We start from the raw sequence: 24,941 nt of genomic DNA on the forward strand, positions 1-24,941 counted from the left end.
CTGGTTTGCCCAGCAAAGATGTAGTGTTTATATACCCAAAAGGTACCCTCAGGGGTTATACCTAGAAGTGTACGGTGGGCATGTCGGGCAAGGATGGCAATAGACGTGGCCCATATACAGAATAATTATGCAGAAGATGGTAATACTGGTGTGACACTGAGAATCCGCATGAATAATACATGAAGCTAGTTTTTCGGAAACACCACATGACAGTCATGTAGCACCTAACTATGTAAAAGGTCAGCATCAGACCCGTTATGTAGAAAAATGGTAGGACAGATGTAGATAAAAGGTCATGTAACTACCTAGGCCTTAATTGGGCTACAATGGGGTTCATAACAATATGATACACCAGAATATATTGCCCGTTTTACACCCACCAGTATTATATGATGCTAGAAGTGTATGATGATCAATGCTCCATTCTGGCATATGGGTCAGGACTGACCGCTCCTCTCTGCATTTTGGGGAGTGGTATTTGCCACACTGACAAATATGCTAGAGGATCCTCTGGTCCCTACTTTGGAATTGGTTCTATTGGGGCTTAATAGAGAATTTCCCAAATCGATCCATTAATTCACGTCTATGGCCATATTGTTGGCCAGACGCCAGGTAGCAATGTGCTGGATGTCTCCAGTGGTTCCTTCAGAAAGAGCAAGGTTGAAGGGCATGGCCTACTTTCATACAAGTATTGAGGAATATAGTGCTGCCATTCACCATAGGGCACAACCAAGGGACGTCTGTGAATCTTGTAGAGTATACTTACGATCAGAGGGTGCTCCTGCACCATCTACACTGGGCTTGGACACAGGGAAAGGAGAGCATGTGCAATCTTATATTTAGGAAGCAATTTTTGATTGAGGTATTGAGGTTGCTTCAAAATGGAAAGATGAATTGCTGTTTGATTCTCAAAACTTTATGTGCCAATATACATATTAATGTGAATGTACCCTCAATATACTATGGTATATCTGTTCATATTGTGTCACAAGTAGGTGAGATGCACACCTGGCTTACTTTTTCTGTTACTGTTTATGGAATCATTTCAAAATGAAATTTAAAAAAAGAACGCTTTGCTTCAACAGGACAGTGTGTACAAATATATTGTATTTACTGTGATAATAATTTGTGATGAGACATCAAGCTGTATTAAAAAATGTCCTTACTCTCTACAACAAACACACCTAAAAGGTTTGACATTCGGTTTGGGGGGCTTTTGGTAGAGCCAAAAAAAAATAATATTGCACATCCTTTATGGCACAGAACCATTAGCCCTTGAAGCCAGAGTAAACTGGCACCATCTAAAAAGACTGTGCTTAAAATGACTTTTGACAGTTCCAACTAATTCTATGATACAGGATTTTTAGGCTAGAGCTGGACCTTTCTTCTTGGAATTTTTTGGTGCAATCACATGCTCTAAAGTTTCTAAGTTTGTTAATCAAAGTAAGGACAGTGAAAAACATTCAGTTCTGTCGAAGAGGGAACTACTGAATTGGTCAGCTGTCCTATCATCTGAAATTTTTTAAATTGACAAAACTCTGCCTTGGGATATCATGATTTTACAAGTAGAAATCACACTTTCTATAGGCAAAGTAAATAGAGTTCTGTGCGGAAGTGGTATAGACAGTAGTCAAAATAAAAACGTTTTTGTACTCGGAGAAGTTTGTGATGCATTCTTTACAAAGGATTGGAGATCAAATTTTTATTCACAGTTATTTCAAATTCCTAAAAATATATCTAGGATTAAATTTTACATATCAGAATTGTGATTTGATCAATATGAGTGACAGGACATTAGGTAGTCTCACTGAAACATTCATGTTACTTGCGACTGAGTCGCCCATTTATGCAGTTTGTACTCTACTACCCTCACCCCTGATCCTGGCCCTGTGTTTGTAGGGGCCACCATGATGGAAAGCCATAATCCCCCCACCCCAGTTGTCTTCACTTTGGAGGAAACTGAGCAAGCTGTGGTTGCAAGCTGTGGTATCATTTAAGCACTGGAAAGCCCCAGGTCTTGATAAAATCCCTGCAGATGTGTTCAAATCAGACCTGGGATGTGGGTCCCCTGCATTTACGTGATCTCCAATGCCGTTGTGATGGGGGCAATTCTAGGCCTGGGCGGTAAATTCCGTTCCGCTCGCGGAATTTGCGTAATTTTGCGAAATTGCCCAAAATTCTGCTTTCCGCGACTTCGCGAAATTTTTTCTTGTTCGCGTTCTCAAAATGCGTGTTTGCGAGATATTTCTCCCCGAGCACCCAAACAACAACTGTGAACAGGAAAAAAGCATCGCGAACATGCAATTCCGCGTGTTCGCGGAATTTATGCATGTTCGCAGAGATTTTTTACCGTTTCGCGGAGATTTTGCGTAACGCGATTACGCAAATTCCGCCCACCCCTAGGCAATTCCCCTATCATGGAAGGGGGCCGGAGATGGTGCTGATCTTTAAAAAGGGAAATTCCTGTGTGCCCTTCAACTACTGCCCTATTATCCTGATTCACAATCTGAAAAACAAATTCTGCAAGCAGGTGTTAGGGCAGTCATTTGATTGGTGTGAGGAAAACCACATACTTTCAGGATTAAAAGCAGGGTTTAGGCATAAGAGGAGCGCGGTTGACCAGGCCTTCTGCTTCATTTTAGTACAGTGGTAGACGGTGTACCTGACCAAGGGGAACGTATTCAAGGCATTTATTGACCTTCGCACCTTGTGCCTAAAGGGAGAGTATGGGAGGTGCTTCAGAGGATGGGAATCCCCCCAGGTCTTTTGCACTTGATTCAAGTGCTTCATAAGGGGTACTTTGCAAAAGTAAGATATGCTGTGACGAAAGAACTAACAGAGGCCTTTCCCCTAAAGCAAGGTGTGAGCCAGGGGTGTGTACTTGCCCCAACCCTCTTCCTCCTATATATTAACAACTGTATTGCCTACCTATTAAGATGTGCCAATGAGAACAAATACTGCCACTCCTCTTAACAGACGACATGTTTTTGCTGTCAAAAACCATGAGGAGCCTGCAAAACTTGATTGATAGTTTTAACCAGTTTTGTGGGGACTTTGGTCTTGAAATTAATATGTTCAAGACCAATTATATGATTTACACAAAAAGATGCAGGGTGAGAGGGGTTATTCAATTGGGACCTGAAAAGAATCCTGGAGTTTGACTGTTTCGGTATCAGGCTGGATGATACCGGATCTCGGGACCTGCAGATTACCAAGAGCACTTTAATTGTGAACATCGAGCAGCAGTTATTCATAAATTTGCCAAAAAAGCAGCTTGATCTCCTGTCCGCCCTGTAATTGACATTTATAAAGCCCAAGCCAGAGGGGCTGCATTATCTGGGGTGAAATTATGGGGCCATTGTAAGACCAGAACCTTAAGTATAGCATAAACCAATTTTGTTAGGGGCTTTTTTGGCTTAGGAAAAGGCACGCCATTGATCCCTCTCTGCCTTGACTTTGGGATCGAGAAGCAATCAGTACAGTCAGCATTGAGACCATTATTGTTCTAGGTCCGCATCTTAAGTACCAATGAACTGTGCCATCTTAGGGAGTCATTAAGGCCAATGGGGTGGGGATAGTCAGATGGCTGGGTTGATCAAAAATGTCTGGATTGAGCAGAGGCTAGAGAAATTCTGGAGCGAGCCCCAGTCCATTTGTCGATGAGATGCTCTCAAAGTAGAAAAACAGACCCAGGAGAAAGTTATTAGTAGTAGATATCACTCACCCACGCTAGGAAGCCTAGCAAATGCTTCCCTTCTCCACAAATCTGCAACCAAGGTGGAGGAATTCTTGGACTTTATACAGCCGATGCGTGCCCGGTCCCTCTTTCTCCAATTCAGGTATGGGACCATCCCAGTAGCGGCCTTTTCTACTAATTGGTGGGCCCGGAACCAGGGATCTGATTGTTGCTTATACTGTAAATCTGTACAAGAAAGCGATGAGCATTTACTGTTTTTCATGCCAATCGTAGAAGCAAATGGATTGTTCCCTTGGGCAGATACCTTAGCTTACAAATATGAGTTGAGACTTATAGATGCAAAAGCGACCACTCCTTAATTGTGGTTATAGCTCTTTCTAAACTCCTGTATATAGACTTGGCAAAAAGAGCGACACACTAGGCCCAGTACAAGTAGTCATCTTTGCACAATTCTGATTTACAGGTGACTTTGATTGTTTAATAATGCACTGTATGCAATGTTATATTATTTATTGATGTTTCAACTGTTTTTAAATGTTTTAATAGGTTTTAAATGGTTAATCTATGTATTTTTGAAGATGAGACTGCTACTTGTGCACTTTAGCACCTATTGTGCCATCCAATGCATTGGTAGTGAAAACATAGCCAAAGGGCTGTGTAGCCTGACTGCTGCAGTGTAAAGCTTGCAGTACAACCTGTCAAATGAACCCTCTATGACAGGTAAAGCACGCCCTTTCAAATGGTATTTAATCATCCCTATCAAAAGGCCTGTAGCACACAAGCCAGGATGCATGATAATTAAAGGTAGGCCATGTAGAAAATTGATTATTACAATATTACCATGTACTTCAAGTACAAAGTACAAAACTTTGTTTTCACTGTGGCAGCCATGGCTGTTTTATGTAGAAAACCACAGTACAGATTACGACTTTAATGCTGTATCTCAGAAGTGGGACAAACTAGAAAAATAATGAATCCACTATTTTAATAGTATTAAAAAGCTACAACAATAGTGAAGTCAGATGTGTAATAAATATTAAGGAAACATCACTTTTAGAAAATTACCTTTACCCTGCCTGAAGCTCGTGGAGGCTAACCTGATTTAACTCTTGAGCGCCTTGGCCTGAATGAGGTATGAAATTCCTTCTAAGAGCTACAAAACATGTCAGGTTGATTGATAGGTCAACCTGAATGGACAGGGCTGACTTCTCTAAGTACAGCAGAATATTCAGGGTGGGGTGTGGTTATCCTTCTGGGACATCAGTGTCAATTCCTGCCTGACAGATATCGCCCAGCCCTCATAGCCTAAGTTTATTGTGGCTGATGACTTACACTAACTTGATAATGCCCTGGTACAGGAATTTTGAGCCTGTCTGTAGAAAGGCATCAGGAAGTACTGAAAATGTGGGAAGGGTTGCCCTGGGAACTTTTACCTCACTGGTTAGGGAATGCACAGGAAACCCCAGCACCCACTAGCTGCTGTCAGGCACAACGTAGCACCTCAATGTACCATCCCAAGAACACTTTCTGGACCGGCAGACGAAAAGAAGAGGATTGAACCTGCAGTGTGTGACCTAAAAGGAGCCCTGAAGGACTGAACCTGCTCTCCTAGGTTCCCAGGACAAAAAGGTGAACTCCAAGAGTCTGTTGGCTGGCCTCCTGTGTGGCTACAGGGGCTCAAGAGGCATTTTTCCTAAAGTGCCCAGCTGACCAGTGGTCACTAGACCTGGACTGTACATTGCTGTTAGCCTCTTCCTGATACTCTGAGAGTCTCTAAGTGCCCTTTCCTGGGCTCCTCGGGCCTTAGAAGCGTACTTATATGGCTGTTAATCCTCAATGAAATGTGAAAAGAAATTTAGGAAAACTTGCAAAGTCCCTTGTGTGTTGGGACTTTGAAAATGTTTCAAACTTTTCGGCTGCCACACTTTTACTGGGACTAATCCACTTGGTGTGTCCAACCAGGGCTTTATCATAGACGGGATCTCACCTAGGTACCGACCTACTACTACCATTGACTACCATTGGCACTTTGTAGTTTTTGGTGCTATATATACATAAAATCTCAAAATTCATATCCCCAGTATCATTTATTCGATTTCTGTTGTTCTGGTGTCATATTGTTTATTGAATTGTAGTCAGGTTTTGTAATTCAAATTGAGGTTTTTATAGTTTGGCATTTTGGCTTTACTGATGATGATGAAAAAGCTTTATTCGGTAAGGCAATTACAGACCATGAAAGCGTTTACATAAAAAGCAATTACATTTATACATTAGACATCAGTTTAAAATACATTTTAAGAAGTATTAAAAGATTTAATTATAAAAAGGAAGGATTTAGTTTTTTGCCTACAGTATAAGAATATGTGCAAATTAGCAATCGAATATTCGTGTGCCTTTCACAGCCATTGGTCAATAGATGGAATTATATAGGTGTTTAAAAAAAAAAAAATTAAAATTAAAAAGACGGGACAAAAACAAACCCCCCGATCGCAGATTTAAGATGCATAGGGGGGTAATCCCGATTCATCGTATGGTCGTAGGGTATGTTTTGATTTGTAAATGATGACCGTCTTTTTAGATATTTAGAGGGGGAACAAGTTTCCGTTTAGAGGTTTGTTCTATGTCGCACACTGAATTTTAAAAACTTCGACATGTTTTTTGCCAATAGTTCTGTTTCTAACATTTGGAGAACCATTAGGGCTGGTCGACATTGCTTTAGGCCCAGCTGTTTCAACAAAGGAATCAGATATAACTTTCTTGGTCTGGTATAGAACTTATAAAACATGATTACGTGCAGGGTCGATTGGGCAGAGAGATCGTCACAAGGACATAGTGTCAATTGGGGTGCCCAATCGTTTATCGTTGGAAAGGTGATTAGCCGATGGAACATATTAAGTCACAATCTTGTCAGTAAGAATTTCTCAAAATTACTTAAACTTGAGTTCAAATAAGGGTCCATTTGGTCTGTGGTCTGAATGGGAAGAAAGAGCTGTACAGAGTTTTTACTTAATTCGAGAGCCAGACGCAGGTCTGCTAGATGGCTTGAGATAAAAAGTTTTAACATAAGATAGCCAGGTGATTTGGGACCCGTGGTCCAGATTCATGCAATCGGTGATAAGTGCCTGCGTGAATTGTAATTCCGGTGTGGTCCAGACGCGATGCCATAAGAGAATTGGCTGCATTCGTATCACGTCTGTAATGTATGGAAGGCCCAGTTCGCTGTGGATGTTAAAAATTGAAGTGGACGATGGGACTGCCAGCAAAAATTTCAAAAAAGTGTTCTCTACCTTTTGGATTGAATCGACTCGTACGTTACCCCAAATCCCTGCCCCATAGATTGCCGTGCTAAGGCATTTTGAGTTATAAATGTCGAGCATTTCTTTGAAGGCTCTCTTGCCCAGTCTCCGAGCAAACACTGTCAGTGCCGTTGTTGCTTTAAGAAATTGTAATTTTCTATTTCCTGTTGAGCTTTACCAGGTGCCTTTGTTGTCTATTACAACTCCCAGGTAAGGGTAGGTGGTAGTATGTTCTATTCTTGTTTCGTTTAGGTAGATGCTTTTTATTTTTCGAGATTGATTACCTGATGTCATTAAAAAGGTCTTTTTGGCATTAATATTTAGATCCAAAAGGTTCATGAAATTTTTGTATCTGTCCAGGGCCCGTTGTAGCTCCAGGGGGGTGCAGGCGACTATAACTGCGTCGTCCGCATAGAGGAGGGCGGGGATCGGGCGCGATTGAACATATGGTTGGTCCTGGCTACCCTTTAGCAAGGCTGCTTCTAGGCCGTTTGTATACAGGTTGAAAAGAAAGGGAGCCAGGACACAACCCTGCCTGACTCCCCTTTCAACTCCAAATGATGACGTTAGCTGCCCCCCTAAGCCGTATCTTACTCTTGTGGTCGTGTTAGAGTAAATTTCCCTGATATAATTGACCAGGTTAGTGTCGATTCCCATTTATGTCATTATACTCCACAGTTTATTGTGGGCTACGCAGTCGAAGGCTGCGGATAGATCTACGTATGCCATGCAGAGGCTGCCACCCTTTGCCTGGACATACTTCCCTCTCAGAAGTGTGAGGTTAAGGACCTGTTCAATGGTGCCTCTTCCCTCCCTGAAGCCAAATTGAAGATCGGATAGAATATTATTTGCCTCTGCCCAGTTTTGTAGGCGTGCCAAAAGGATTCTTCCTACTGCTTTTCCTAAAGAGTCCAGTAGGGATATGGGTCTGTAGCACGCTGGGCTGTTCCTGTTACCCTTTTTAAAAATGGGGACTAAAATCGAGTCTGACCAGGAGGTTGGTAGTCCTACCTTTCCCATTGCCTCTAGAACGTTAAGTAGCAGGGGGGCCCAAAGATCGATATTCGATATATAGAGGTCCATAGGGACACCGTCGGGTCCCGGGGCCTTTCCTGATCTGCTTACGTTCAGGGCCATCTTCACCTCGGTAAGGTTGAAGTCCATGTCTGGTGGAATAATCTGATCCATTGAAGGAATATGGATCTGTCGACTTATCCCTTCTGGGATGGAAATTTTTTGGGAGAAATGGGTGGTCCACTCTTGTTCGGTGATGGTTGTTTCGAGTGTGCCACATTCTTTAGGACCTGCGAGAAAGGACGAATTGACGATCTCCCAGAAGGTGACCGAATCTTTGTTGTCACAGCTAACGTGTAAGGCAGTCCAATGTGCCTCTTTTAGTTCTTTTATTCTCGATGTAACTGTTTTGTTATATATTTTCCTGGCTTGTGAAACCTCTGAGGCATTTCTTGGGGATTTTTTAAGGTTTTTTTAAGGAATTTATATGCTGTAGTACAGGCTGAATTAAACCACCGAAATTTAGGTTTGTCCTTTGGAGTTTTCTGCCCTTTGGGCAGCACTGTCAAGGCATTCTTTACTTCAGATATTATTTTCTCGTAGTTGGCTACAATCTCAATGGGAGATGACGTCTCCGTTAGACATACTGCAAAGGCTGGGCGTGCCACGTTAAGTATGGTTTCTAAAATAACGGTGGAATCAATATGAGACCATTTGAGTACGTAAACGTTTGGACGGGACATTGAGATGTTATCTTTGTGATATAATGTTTGTGCCTTTTTTTGTGGAGCAGTGGTTTGGATGGTAATGGACAATGGAAAGTGGTCACTAAATACACAATCGTGAGTAGTCACTGCAGTAATCAGCTCTGAGGGAATGTTTCCTGCCAGGATAAAATCAATGCAAGAAGATAATCCTCTACCATTGAAGGTTGGGGTAAAGACAACTGGAGGCTCGATAAGTTCATTTGCGAAGGCTAATTGAAGGAGGGTCATAGTCTCGTTCAAGAAAGACCCCTTTTGAGAGTGCGAAAAATGTGTGGTGTTATTATTTAGATGGTCTATATAACCACATTTGCCATTATGTCTGCTCTTGCATAGTGTAAGGTTAAAGTCGCCTCCCCAAATTATTATTGATTCTTTCCCTTTGCTATGGATAGTTTGTTCTTGTAAAAAGTGTCAAATTTCTTTCGTAACCTCCATAAACCTAGGGTCTGTGAGATTATTGTAAATATTGACTATCAAGATAGGTGACATTCTACTTATAGTTGCTCGTAATATCTGATAGTGTATCTCGTTTTTGAGAGCATGAACTTCCAAAGTTGGGATTAGATTTGAGACATAGGTGGCTAATCCACCCTTTGCTCTGCCTGATGTTGAGGCCAGGGCAGTTTAGCATTTTGGCTTTACTAATGTTTTGGTATTACATAAATACTATGCTCATTGCCCTAAGGTAAGATAGTCTGCTGTAAGCTATATCTACCAGGAGGTTGAACTCAGGTGAATTTAGTGAGTTTGACAGTTCACCCTTGCAAGAGTTGTGATTACTCCTTGAGGCTGGGCAGTTGCCTACCCTAATTTATAATCAAATGTCTTGCAGGTGTGCATATGTATGATGATCAGGTAAACCTGGTGGAAAACAGAAAGAAAGACTTTGTGCAGAGATGAAGAGGAAAAGACATGGAGCAAGGGAATTTATATTGAGCCAAGGAATTACTTTGAAAACTTTATTCAAACAGAAAGTAGTATACCTATTTAAGTAGATCAAAATCTTAGGGCTGTAATCAATGATCAACATAATATTGTAATTACTTAAGTCCCCAAAACTTCAAACAATGAACCCTGGGATGCTCTTCAGAACAAGGTCCTTGGGTGGCTAAGGGACAAATTTGGGCCAGAGACTGTATGGTGGCAGAACCTGAAGATCTTATGGCAGGTTCACTTTCAAGAATGGTCCAAAAATGATTGTATCATCGTTGCTTGTGGAAGAGTGAATCTACCTGAATACCTACGGAAAAGTAGAACCTTGGAAAGAAAGTCCTCCACTGTGAAACTCATTGTAGGTCCTACTCCCACCCATTCTCGAGCCCTGTCATTAAACACAATCTATCAGACTTTATTTTCACCATTGCTCCCTTTTATAAATATTGTTGCCATATCGGTACAGATTGCGATAAATTCCTTGTACTTGTATATTTTATTCTTTCACCTTTGGCAGATAGTGTGTGAGAAACACGTGTGAAAGGATCTTGCAAGTGGTTACAACCTTGTACTATTTTCAGCATGTCTCCCTTATATAGCTTGATCACATTTTGTTTAAAATGTATTCAGCAGTTTTGTTAATGATGTATTATTCCTTTTTGTTGTTTTACTTCTTCGTCTTCTCTTTTCTTCCTTTTCTTCTTTTTACTTAACATTTAAAACAAATCATACGTTTCATACAGTTTTAATGATTTGTATTATGTGCTACACAAAAGGCTTACAGTGCAGACAAAGTTGAACTAAACTAAACTCACTTAGAGTGAAGTCTTAGGACACTCTTTGGAATGGATTAGCTGGGATGCAGGAGTTGAAATTCATTCATCATAAATAACTTAATTCTCTTAAACCAACAGGGTAGCTCAGTGAGCCAAACATTTGCTGTCTACAAATACAATGCTATCAAAATCACATGAATCTGGGCAAGGTAGACTCAGCTGTCCATCTTTCTGATCTCAATAATTTGAGTACTAGAAGTTAGGTAGTAGAAAATCTATTACATACAGTGATCAATATCAACAGAATTGCAATTAGAACTGCTATATAAACAACACATTGTAATTATTATTATGTTGTAGACACTTTTTTCGTTTCATTTGTAGACTTTGGGTCTCTCATAACAGTCCCTCAAAATATTAGACTAGCCCTTGTACGATGTTTGGTTGATCTTTGATATTTTATTTAGGCACCTCATCTCCTTCATATTTATGTCAATCTCAATGAGTACGATAAAGTAATTTTAAATCAATTGAATACTCAAGAACATTATCGTCCCATTACCGATAACCCCACATCGCGTTTAAAAGCCCAGATTTTACATCTTACATCACAAGCCCTGGATGAAGGGTATATATGTAGAAAAGAATACGATTTTCTGAATACGACTATACAAAAAAACCCCGAATATTTATGCTTTACCTAAAATGCATAAAAATATGCAACAACCACCGGGCCGGCCAATTATTTTGGCATGTGGCTCCTTGTTAGAACCTTTGGCTAAATATATCGAGGTTTTTCTGAAAGCCTTCGTCCCTGAGACTAAAGCTCACATCAGGGACACTATGGATTTGATTGCTAAAATTGAGAACTCTGCATTCGATGGTGACCAACAATTGTTGGTGACTTTCGATATTGAGACCACATGCAGTACCAACAGATTTCATTGTTGCCTTAGCTAGGATTTGCTTAAAAAATAATTTTTTTGCCTTCAAAGAAGACCTGTTTTTACAGGTCCAAGGTGTTGGGATGAGCTGTTGTTTTGCCCCAGAAATTGCGAATCTAGTGATTGATCCAATTGAGGCACAATACATATTTCAGGATGCCACTCCTTTCAAATCAAATATTACACAGTGGGTCCGATTTATTGATGACATATTCATGATATGGACTGGTAATTATGATATACTCCAATAATTCCATAATTGGCTTAACTCTCTTTCACATGATCTTAAATTTACTATCACTTACAACAACACTAAAATAAACTTTTTGGATGTATGGATTTTTTATAATAAAGGGTCGTTAGAGGTTAGTCTATACACCAAGCCCACCGACCGGAACACTCTTTTACAGTTTTCAAGTGGTCACCCCAGAACTTTGAAGGAAAATTTGCCCTATGGGCAATTTTTACGAATTCGGTGTAATTGTACAAACAAAATGGATTATTTTGATAATGCTGAGATTTTACAACATAAGCTATGTGATTGAGGTTACCCCAGGAAACTAGGAAGGACAGCTCTTAAACGAGCTTGGTATACTCCACGAGAAAGTTTACTGATTCCCAAGATGAGACAAGAATCTGACCAAATGACATGTGTTCTAACTTACAACCCAAAAGCCAATAAGGTGAAACAAATTATTCTGCGGAATTGGAGATTGATAAATCATTTAAACATCCCGAAACCTCTATATGCATTTCGAAAGGAAAGAATTTGCGCCAACACCTATTTAAAGCAACACGCACACAAAAATCTAGAGGCGATTTGAGAAATATGTTGGGTCTCCCCCCAATTGTAGGCCATTTCAAATTTAATCATTGCACTGTATGTCCGTATACGGACAATTCTAAATTTGTGATGCTGAATAATAAAAAGCACATTCAGAACACCTTTTCGAATTGTAACACGAAGAATGTCGTGTATTCTTTGATGTGCCCTTGTGGGAAAGCGTACATTGGGCAAACTGCTCAAGCAGTGAAAATGAGGGTGATGCAACATCAGTCCAGAATACGTTGTAAAACACCGGGAGCACCCTTAGTACAACATTACACTGAATGTAATCACAGTGAAAGTGGGATTAAATGGTCAGTACTACTGGTGGTGAGAACTGGAAACAAGATATGTCTTCAGGCTAGTTTAAATAGACTTGAAGCTCGTATGATTGAGAAATACAATACTGCTACTTGTGGTCTGAATGATCGCGATGAAATCTGGGACTTGATCTAGGTCATGGTTAGACATTTGTGAATACTGAATGTATATTTCTTATTTGGTTCCGAGGTACGATACATGGATCTGAGAAAATGAAAATATATATACAATGTATATGTATGTTTATGACACACACTGTATTATGTCATTATTATTTATACTGTGATTGTTTTGGGAAATTGTATTGGTGTTGCGCATCTATATTTTGTGTTGTATTGGTGTTTTTAATATGAATATCCTGTTCAATATTTACAGATTGTGAGCTTAACTCTGTGTGCCTCATTGTGGGTCGACTGCACCACTCGTGATTGATTTTATTATGGTAATGATGTTTTGTAAGTTAAGGATATCGTTGGAATTATATATATATTTTTTCGTTCTTGATCATTCACTGAGGAAGTCTTGGTACTTGTGGGTTACATATTTTAGTAATTGCTGTAAGGATAGGCACCCGACTGGAATGTCTTTTTCAGTCCGCTTTCCCTTTCGTGAATTGGAAGCCTGAGAATTTCTGTCCGTCATCTTTGTTTAGTGCTCCAGCACGGATCACGTGGGACGCTACACACGGCTGCTGAGTTTTCTATATGTACAGGCCGTGCGAGCGTTTGTTACGAATGAAGCATTGTTTAATCAGGTTCCCGCGTTATTGGATGATAAGATACAGGTAAGGATTGTGGTTACACGACACAGAGGTTTTTTAGAATAGGGTACCTCGAGCCTTTAATATAACTAACGGTATGTCCTCATTTATAGCATATTAATTTCACTACGAGCCGGGTGAGAACATTGGCTCTTTAAGTGATGCACCGGCAATGTCGTGAAAACAATTAATGAAGGTAAGCTTCACGATATCAGATTTTTGAATAATGTTTTAGGTTTATCCCCTTTTTTTGAAATTTTGGTTATGTATATGGAGAGTTGTTATTGCTTTTTTGTAGTGAGCGTCCAAGTGACTTTGAGACCGTCGGAGGATGGAGCCCTGTGTGCAGGGTTCTCGAAGTGGATTCGTTTTAGTGAGTGTCCATGAGGACTTTATCTCTCATTATTTATTGAGATAATTATGCATGATGTGTGCCACATTAGGGGATTACTCTATAGGGTGCATTATTGCATGATCATTGCCAGTCATCTAGTATCTCTTGAGTCACTGAGCTCTTAGTGGGTGTGAGCCTTTTGGATTTTAATTATAATTTTGATTTAGATTTTCTCACGAGTGATGTGGGGATTTGCGGTAGGACACACAGAGTGATTGGACAGTAACATGGTGATAGTGGGGTAATTATGCTAGGACTACATGTTATTTTATGTTCATGTAGGTTTCCTTACCCTTGTCCTGAGGAGGCCAAGAAGGAGTACGAGGCCGAAACGTGCACGCGTCGACAGTCTTTTACAAGAGGAGTCAGAACATATTTGATTATTCTTTATTAGTAAATGCACATTTATGACTTATGATTTGGCGAGGGATCAGGACCTCGTGTGCAAAATTGACTACCTCATGAGTGGATCTCGTTTATTCAAGAGGCGACCATTGTTTTTGATTTTTGCAAAGGGTGTAGGAATGTAAGAATATAGTTTGATGATGTGCATTTATTTGTATTGACATTCAGTTGTTTGAAAGAAGAAAATATTGAAGATTAAGATTCAATATAACTAATAATAAAATCAAAATTAAAATACCAAAATTTCTTTTATAAAATGGGCTTGTGGTATGTGACTCCGTTTAATTAATATTTACGAATTGACAACAGGACTGTGTACTGTGCCTCAGGTAATATATAGTTCCTTAGATGCGAAAAGATTGATAATTTTTTCCTCCTTGCTAACCTGCTTTGATGTTGAATCTCATACAATGGGCCTACAGGCTGAGTGGCTTATTGATTTATTGTATATAATCAGAAAAGAGCAATAGAAAGCCTGAGAGTCACAAAGCAGAATATTATAATCTCACATCCCCTAAAAACATGACAAAGAAGGGATTGCCAGTACATTTCAATGCATCCAGCTCTTGATTTTAGACCGTTTAGGTTTTGTAATGTGGCACACCCCTCGTCTTTCTCTGTGACCTTTGCATAAAGAGCCTGGAGTGAATTAGGGAACATAAAGAGACAACTGCCTCAGCTGAAGATGAATAGCATTAAACAAAAGGTTCAGAAAGAACACACATTTGGTTAATGTTGGTGCGACCCGCTCATTATCTATGACAGTCTTTGATCTGAATGTAGCAGGTATAGTGAAAGCACCAAACTTGTCTAAAATCTCTCAGAACTACCCAAGCACGTGTCATCAGCCAGACGTCAGAGAATTCGTGTCAGAACCCCTTTGAGAAGATCACTGTTCAATCAAGAGCTACTGGGCCCAAAAGAGGAAGGTGGGTTGAGGCCTTTTTCTTACTATGGGTCCTGAGCAACTAAGTGGGTCAAGCAGTCCAATGCTTCTTGGGAGGACGTAGATGGAAGGGTGGGTAAACACAGGCTCACAACTCAAAATATGTTCAATAGCAGCAATAACAGATTGTCCAGTCAAATATTTACGGTCTGTACCCCTTTCAGTGGGCCATGGGTCACACAAGGGTTACTGGGCCTCAACCTTAGTGGTTGAGGCCTTTTACCCCTACTTTTCAGGGGTATGACCTAATATGGATCCTGAGCAACTGGACCAAATACCCCTTCTACACTTGACTCTTGGTGGTAGCTGTGGACGAGCAGTCAAAGTCTCCTTCGTGGGGAATTGTAGACATAGATTAGTGAACATGACTCATAACTTAGAGTGAACTCAGTGCGAACAATACATCATTGTCCAGTCCAATACTTACTTTTATAAGAAAAATAAGTATTTTATTTCTAACTCTACAGATGCAAAGGAATATGCAAAAACACACACCCCTTGAGTTCAGGGCTCTAGTAGTTATACCCCTGTCCTACCTTCTTCCTTCAAATGTGTTCAGGATTTTTCCCTTTTCGCTAGTGGCTACATCCAGGGGATACATGCTAGTAGGCCATACCCAAGAGTTTCCCTTTGACTCCTTGTTTGTTAGTCAAAAGTGTTTATGGTGCTGCAGCACTGTTAGCAATGAGTTCTCCGGAGCCCCACAGGCCAATTCCAGTCTAACCCACTCCAGTGGTGTGGAAGTGCTAAGTGATGCAGAGAGTGTCATCTCCAGGGGCGCTCCTGAGGCCAGATCCTGTTCAGTTAAGACAGGCTGCATAAAGTTCACACAGCAGTACGTGGCATAATCAGGCTCTCTCCTTTGAGAAGTGCTGCTGGTTCGTCCAGTGATCGAAGCTGCTCCCGCTTCGCTAATACGAGGTACGTGTCTCCTGGGGCGGGGAGGTTGATTCTTCAGCTCTTGAGCAAGGTTGGGACGTCTTTGGTGGCATCCTTGCGAACCTCGGGGAATCAGTCAGGTGCAGTTAGTGGGCTGAACTCAGTGGTCAGACCAGTAACCCTCTCATCTGGGCCACGACTCGAGCACTTGGTCACACAGGCTCAGAATCTCCTGCAGCGATCACCCTCACTACGGCTGCCCTTCCTGGCATACAGGGTCAAAAATCTTGGCGGACAAAAGTCTCACTCTCCTGACCCAAATAAATTCAACGGTGACCCCCTTGGCATATAGGGTCACTGTGGGGCAGCGGTGCAGGCCTTAAACTTCCCCACAATGTTTTTCACATGGCTTAGATCACTGTGCCAATATACATATTAATGTGAATGTACCCTCAATATACTATGGTATATCTGTTCATATTGTGTCACAAGTAGGTGAGATGCACACCTGGCTTACTTTTTCTGTTACTGTTTATGGAATCATTTCAAAATGAAATTTAAAAAAAGAACGCTTTGCTTCAACAGGACAGTGTGTACAAATATATTGTATTTACTGTGATAATAATTTGTGATGAGACATCAAGCTGTATTAAAAAATGTCCTTACTCTCTACAACAAACACACCTAAAAGGTTTGACATTCGGTTTGGGGGGCTTTTGGTAGAGCCAAAAAAAAATAATATTGCACATCCTTTATGGCACAGAACCATTAGCCCTTGAAGCCAGAGTAAACTGGCACCATCTAAAAAGACTGTGCTTAAAATGACTTTTGACAGTTCCAACTAATTCTATGATACAGGATTTTTAGGCTAGAGCTGGACCTTTCTTCTTGGAATTTTTTGGTGCAATCACATGCTCTAAAGTTTCTAAGTTTGTTAATCAAAGTAAGGACAGTGAAAAACATTCAGTTCTGTCGAAGAGGGAACTACTGAATTGGTCAGCTGTCCTATCATCTGAAATTTTTTAAATTGACAAAACTCTGCCTTGGGATATCATGATTTTACAAGTAGAAATCACACTTTCTATAGGCAAAGTAAATAGAGTTCTGTGCGGAAGTGGTATAGACAGTAGTCAAAATAAAAACGTTTTTGTACTCGGAGAAGTTTGTGATGCATTCTTTACAAAGGATTGGAGATCAAATTTTTATTCACAGTTATTTCAAATTCCTAAAAATATATCTAGGATTAAATTTTACATATCAGAATTGTGATTTGATCAATATGAGTGACAGGACATTAGGTAGTCTCACTGAAACATTCATGTTACTTGCGACTGAGTCGCCCATTTATGCAGTTTGTACTCTACTACCCTCACCCCTGATCCTGGCCCTGTGTTTGTAGGGGCCACCATGATGGAAAGCCATAATCCCCCCACCCCAGTTGTCTTCACTTTGGAGGAAACTGAGCAAGCTGTGGTTGCAAGCTGTGGTATCATTTAAGCACTGGAAAGCCCCAGGTCTTGATAAAATCCCTGCAGATGTGTTCAAATCAGACCTGGGATGTGGGTCCCCTGCATTTACGTGATCTCCAATGCCGTTGTGATGGGGGCAATTCTAGGCCTGGGCGGTAAATTCCGTTCCGCTCGCGGAATTTGCGTAATTTTGCGAAATTGCCCAAAATTCTGCTTTCCGCGACTTCGCGAAATTTTTTCTTGTTCGCGTTCTCAAAATGCGTGTTTGCGAGATATTTCTCCCCGAGCACCCAAACAACAACTGTGAACAGGAAAAAAGCATCGCGAACATGCAATTCCGCGTGTTCGCGGAATTTATGCATGTTCGCAGAGATTTTTTACCGTTTCGCGGAGATTTTGCGTAACGCGATTACGCAAATTCCGCCCACCCCTAGGCAATTCCCCTATCATGGAAGGGGGCCGGAGATGGTGCTGATCTTTAAAAAGGGAAATTCCTGTGTGCCCTTCAACTACTGCCCTATTATCCTGATTCACAATCTGAAAAACAAATTCTGCAAGCAGGTGTTAGGGCAGTCATTTGATTGGTGTGAGGAAAACCACATACTTTCAGGATTAAAAGCAGGGTTTAGGCATAAGAGGAGCGCGGTTGACCAGGCCTTCTGCTTCATTTTAGTACAGTGGTAGACGGTGTACCTGACCAAGGGGAACGTATTCAAGGCATTTATTGACCTTCGCACCTTGTGCCTAAAGGGAGAGTATGGGAGGTGCTTCAGAGGATGGGAATCCCCCCAGGTCTTTTGCACTTGATTCAAGTGCTTCATAAGGGGTACTTTGCAAAAGTAAGATATGCTGTGACGAAAGAACTAACAGAGGCCTTTCCCCTAAAGCAAGGTGTGAGCCAGGGGTGTGTACTTGCCCCAACCCTCTTCCTCCTATATATTAACAACTGTATTGCCTACCTATTAAGATGTGCCAATGAGAACAAATACTGCCACTCCTCTTAACAGACGACATGTTTTTGCTGTCAAAAACCATGAGGAGCCTGCAAAACTTGATTGATAGTTTTAACCAGTTTTGTGGGGACTTTGGTCTTGAAATTAATATGTTCAAGACCAATTATATGATTTACACAAAAAGATGCAGGGTGAGAGGGGTTATTCAATTGGGACCTGAAAAGAATCCTGGAGTTTGACTGTTTCGGTATCAGGCTGGATGATACCGGATCTCGGGACCTGCAGATTACCAAGAGCACTTTAATTGTGAACATCGAGCAGCAGTTATTCATAAATTTGCCAAAAAAGCAGCTTGATCTCCTGTCCGCCCTGTAATTGACATTTATAAAGCCCAAGCCAGAGGGGCTGCATTATCTGGGGTGAAATTATGGGGCCATTGTAAGACCAGAACCTTAAGTATAGCATAAACCAATTTTGTTAGGGGCTTTTTTGGCTTAGGAAAAGGCACGCCATTGATCCCTCTCTGCCTTGACTTTGGGATCGAGAAGCAATCAGTACAGTCAGCATTGAGACCATTATTGTTCTAGGTCCGCATCTTAAGTACCAATGAACTGTGCCATCTTAGGGAGTCATTAAGGCCAATGGGGTGGGGATAGTCAGATGGCTGGGTTGATCAAAAATGTCTGGATTGAGCAGAGGCTAGAGAAATTCTGGAGCGAGCCCCAGTCCATTTGTCGATGAGATGCTCTCAAAGTAGAAAAACAGACCCAGGAGAAAGTTATTAGTAGTAGATATCACTCACCCACGCTAGGAAGCCTAGCAAATGCTTCCCTTCTCCACAAATCTGCAACCAAGGTGGAGGAATTCTTGGACTTTATACAGCCGATGCGTGCCCGGTCCCTCTTTCTCCAATTCAGGTATGGGACCATCCCAGTAGCGGCCTTTTCTACTAATTGGTGGGCCCGGAACCAGGGATCTGATTGTTGCTTATACTGTAAATCTGTACAAGAAAGCGATGAGCATTTACTGTTTTTCATGCCAATCGTAGAAGCAAATGGATTGTTCCCTTGGGCAGATACCTTAGCTTACAAATATGAGTTGAGACTTATAGATGCAAAAGCGACCACTCCTTAATTGTGGTTATAGCTCTTTCTAAACTCCTGTATATAGACTTGGCAAAAAGAGCGACACACTAGGCCCAGTACAAATAGTCATCTTTGCACAATTCTGATTTACAGGTGACTTTGATTGTTTAATAATGCACTGTATGCAATGTTATATTATTTATTGATGTTTCAACTGTTTTTAAATGTTTTAATAGGTTTTAAATGGTTAATCTATGTATTTTTGAAGATGAGACTGCTACTTGTGCACTTTAGCACCTATTGTGCCATCCAATGCATTGGTAGTGAAAACATAGCCAAAGGGCTGTGTAGCCTGACTGCTGCAGTGTAAAGCTTGCAGTACAACCTGTCAAATGAACCCTCTATGACAGGTAAAGCACGCCCTTTCAAATGGTATTTAATCATCCCTATCAAAAGGCCTGTAGCACACAAGCCAGGATGCATGATAATTAAAGGTAGGCCATGTAGAAAATTGATTATTACAATATTACCATGTACTTCAAGTACAAAGTACAAAACTTTGTTTTCACTGTGGCAGCCATGGCTGTTTTATGTAGAAAACCACAGTACAGATTACGACTTTAATGCTGTATCTCAGAAGTGGGACAAACTAGAAAAATAATGAATCCACTATTTTAATAGTATTAAAAAGCTACAACAATAGTGAAGTCAGATGTGTAATAAATATTAAGGAAACATCACTTTTAGAAAATTACCTTTACCCTGCCTGAAGCTCGTGGAGGCTAACCTGATTTAACTCTTGAGCGCCTTGGCCTGAATGAGGTATGAAATTCCTTCTAAGAGCTACAAAACATGTCAGGTTGATTGATAGGTCAACCTGAATGGACAGGGCTGACTTCTCTAAGTACAGCAGAATATTCAGGGTGGGGTGTGGTTATCCTTCTGGGACATCAGTGTCAATTCCTGCCTGACAGATATCGCCCAGCCCTCATAGCCTAAGTTTATTGTGGCTGATGACTTACACTAACTTGATAATGCCCTGGTACAGGAATTTTGAGCCTGTCTGTAGAAAGGCATCAGGAAGTACTGAAAATGTGGGAAGGGTTGCCCTGGGAACTTTTACCTCACTGGTTAGGGAATGCACAGGAAACCCCAGCACCCACTAGCTGCTGTCAGGCACAACGTAGCACCTCAATGTACCATCCCAAGAACACTTTCTGGACCGGCAGACGAAAAGAAGAGGATTGAACCTGCAGTGTGTGACCTAAAAGGAGCCCTGAAGGACTGAACCTGCTCTCCTAGGTTCCCAGGACAAAAAGGTGAACTCCAAGAGTCTGTTGGCTGGCCTCCTGTGTGGCTACAGGGGCTCAAGAGGCATTTTTCCTAAAGTGCCCAGCTGACCAGTGGTCACTAGACCTGGACTGTACATTGCTGTTAGCCTCTTCCTGATACTCTGAGAGTCTCTAAGTGCCCTTTCCTGGGCTCCTCGGGCCTTAGAAGCGTACTTATATGGCTGTTAATCCTCAATGAAATGTGAAAAGAAATTTAGGAAAACTTGCAAAGTCCCTTGTGTGTTGGGACTTTGAAAATGTTTCAAACTTTTCGGCTGCCACACTTTTACTGGGACTAATCCACTTGGTGTGTCCAACCAGGGCTTTATCATAGACGGGATCTCACCTAGGTACCGACCTACTACTACCATTGACTACCATTGGCACTTTGTAGTTTTTGGTGCTATATATACATAAAATCTCAAAATTCATATCCCCAGTATCATTTATTCGATTTCTGTTGTTCTGGTGTCATATTGTTTATTGAATTGTAGTCAGGTTTTGTAATTCAAATTGAGGTTTTTATAGTTTGGCATTTTGGCTTTACTGATGATGATGAAAAAGCTTTATTCGGTAAGGCAATTACAGACCATGAAAGCGTTTACATAAAAAGCAATTACATTTATACATTAGACATCAGTTTAAAATACATTTTAAGAAGTATTAAAAGATTTAATTATAAAAAGGAAGGATTTAGTTTTTTGCCTACAGTATAAGAATATGTGCAAATTAGCAATCGAATATTCGTGTGCCTTTCACAGCCATTGGTCAATAGATGGAATTATATAGGTGTTTAAAAAAAAAAAAATTAAAATTAAAAAGACGGGACAAAAACAAACCCCCCGATCGCAGATTTAAGATGCATAGGGGGGTAATCCCGATTCATCGTATGGTCGTAGGGTATGTTTTGATTTGTAAATGATGACCGTCTTTTTAGATATTTAGAGGGGGAACAAGTTTCCGTTTAGAGGTTTGTTCTATGTCGCACACTGAATTTTAAAAACTTCGACATGTTTTTTGCCAATAGTTCTGTTTCTAACATTTGGAGAACCATTAGGGCTGGTCGACATTGCTTTAGGCCCAGCTGTTTCAACAAAGGAATCAGATATAACTTTCTTGGTCTGGTATAGAACTTATAAAACATGATTACGTGCAGGGTCGATTGGGCAGAGAGATCGTCACAAGGACATAGTGTCAATTGGGGTGCCCAATCGTTTATCGTTGGAAAGGTGATTAGCCGATGGAACATATTAAGTCACAATCTTGTCAGTAAGAATTTCTCAAAATTACTTAAACTTGAGTTCAAATAAGGGTCCATTTGGTCTGTGGTCTGAATGGGAAGAAAGAGCTGTACAGAGTTTTTACTTAATTCGAGAGCCAGACGCAGGTCTGCTAGATGGCTTGAGATAAAAAGTTTTAACATAAGATAGCCAGGTGATTTGGGACCCGTGGTCCAGATTCATGCAATCGGTGATAAGTGCCTGCGTGAATTGTAATTCCGGTGTGGTCCAGACGCGATGCCATAAGAGAATTGGCTGCATTCGTATCACGTCTGTAATGTATGGAAGGCCCAGTTCGCTGTGGATGTTAAAAATTGAAGTGGACGATGGGACTGCCAGCAAAAATTTCAAAAAAGTGTTCTCTACCTTTTGGATTGAATCGACTCGTACGTTACCCCAAATCCCTGCCCCATAGATTGCCGTGCTAAGGCATTTTGAGTTATAAATGTCGAGCATTTCTTTGAAGGCTCTCTTGCCCAGTCTCCGAGCAAACACTGTCAGTGCCGTTGTTGCTTTAAGAAATTGTAATTTTCTATTTCCTGTTGAGCTTTACCAGGTGCCTTTGTTGTCTATTACAACTCCCAGGTAAGGGTAGGTGGTAGTATGTTCTATTCTTGTTTCGTTTAGGTAGATGCTTTTTATTTTTCGAGATTGATTACCTGATGTCATTAAAAAGGTCTTTTTGGCATTAATATTTAGATCCAAAAGGTTCATGAAATTTTTGTATCTGTCCAGGGCCCGTTGTAGCTCCAGGGGGGTGCAGGCGACTATAACTGCGTCGTCCGCATAGAGGAGGGCGGGGATCGGGCGCGATTGAACATATGGTTGGTCCTGGCTACCCTTTAGCAAGGCTGCTTCTAGGCCGTTTGTATACAGGTTGAAAAGAAAGGGAGCCAGGACACAACCCTGCCTGACTCCCCTTTCAACTCCAAATGATGACGTTAGCTGCCCCCCTAAGCCGTATCTTACTCTTGTGGTCGTGTTAGAGTAAATTTCCCTGATATAATTGACCAGGTTAGTGTCGATTCCCATTTATGTCATTATACTCCACAGTTTATTGTGGGCTACGCAGTCGAAGGCTGCGGATAGATCTACGTATGCCATGCAGAGGCTGCCACCCTTTGCCTGGACATACTTCCCTCTCAGAAGTGTGAGGTTAAGGACCTGTTCAATGGTGCCTCTTCCCTCCCTGAAGCCAAATTGAAGATCGGATAGAATATTATTTGCCTCTGCCCAGTTTTGTAGGCGTGCCAAAAGGATTCTTCCTACTGCTTTTCCTAAAGAGTCCAGTAGGGATATGGGTCTGTAGCACGCTGGGCTGTTCCTGTTACCCTTTTTAAAAATGGGGACTAAAATCGAGTCTGACCAGGAGGTTGGTAGTCCTACCTTTCCCATTGCCTCTAGAACGTTAAGTAGCAGGGGGGCCCAAAGATCGATATTCGATATATAGAGGTCCATAGGGACACCGTCGGGTCCCGGGGCCTTTCCTGATCTGCTTACGTTCAGGGCCATCTTCACCTCGGTAAGGTTGAAGTCCATGTCTGGTGGAATAATCTGATCCATTGAAGGAATATGGATCTGTCGACTTATCCCTTCTGGGATGGAAATTTTTTGGGAGAAATGGGTGGTCCACTCTTGTTCGGTGATGGTTGTTTCGAGTGTGCCACATTCTTTAGGACCTGCGAGAAAGGACGAATTGACGATCTCCCAGAAGGTGACCGAATCTTTGTTGTCACAGCTAACGTGTAAGGCAGTCCAATGTGCCTCTTTTAGTTCTTTTATTCTCGATGTAACTGTTTTGTTATATATTTTCCTGGCTTGTGAAACCTCTGAGGCATTTCTTGGGGATTTTTTAAGGTTTTTTTAAGGAATTTATATGCTGTAGTACAGGCTGAATTAAACCACCGAAATTTAGGTTTGTCCTTTGGAGTTTTCTGCCCTTTGGGCAGCACTGTCAAGGCATTCTTTACTTCAGATATTATTTTCTCGTAGTTGGCTACAATCTCAATGGGAGATGACGTCTCCGTTAGACATACTGCAAAGGCTGGGCGTGCCACGTTAAGTATGGTTTCTAAAATAACGGTGGAATCAATATGAGACCATTTGAGTACGTAAACGTTTGGACGGGACATTGAGATGTTATCTTTGTGATATAATGTTTGTGCCTTTTTTTGTGGAGCAGTGGTTTGGATGGTAATGGACAATGGAAAGTGGTCACTAAATACACAATCGTGAGTAGTCACTGCAGTAATCAGCTCTGAGGGAATGTTTCCTGCCAGGATAAAATCAATGCAAGAAGATAATCCTCTACCATTGAAGGTTGGGGTAAAGACAACTGGAGGCTCGATAAGTTCATTTGCGAAGGCTAATTGAAGGAGGGTCATAGTCTCGTTCAAGAAAGACCCCTTTTGAGAGTGCGAAAAATGTGTGGTGTTATTATTTAGATGGTCTATATAACCACATTTGCCATTATGTCTGCTCTTGCATAGTGTAAGGTTAAAGTCGCCTCCCCAAATTATTATTGATTCTTTCCCTTTGCTATGGATAGTTTGTTCTTGTAAAAAGTGTCAAATTTCTTTCGTAACCTCCATAAACCTAGGGTCTGTGAGATTATTGTAAATATTGACTATCAAGATAGGTGACATTCTACTTATAGTTGCTCGTAATATCTGATAGTGTATCTCGTTTTTGAGAGCATGAACTTCCAAAGTTGGGATTAGATTTGAGACATAGGTGGCTAATCCACCCTTTGCTCTGCCTGATGTTGAGGCCAGGGCAGTTTAGCATTTTGGCTTTACTAATGTTTTGGTATTACATAAATACTATGCTCATTGCCCTAAGGTAAGATAGTCTGCTGTAAGCTAT

This window comes from Triturus cristatus, chromosome 5_2 (assembly GCF_964204655.1).
Source record: "Triturus cristatus chromosome 5_2, aTriCri1.1, whole genome shotgun sequence".
NCBI lineage: Eukaryota > Metazoa > Chordata > Amphibia > Caudata > Salamandridae > Triturus > Triturus cristatus.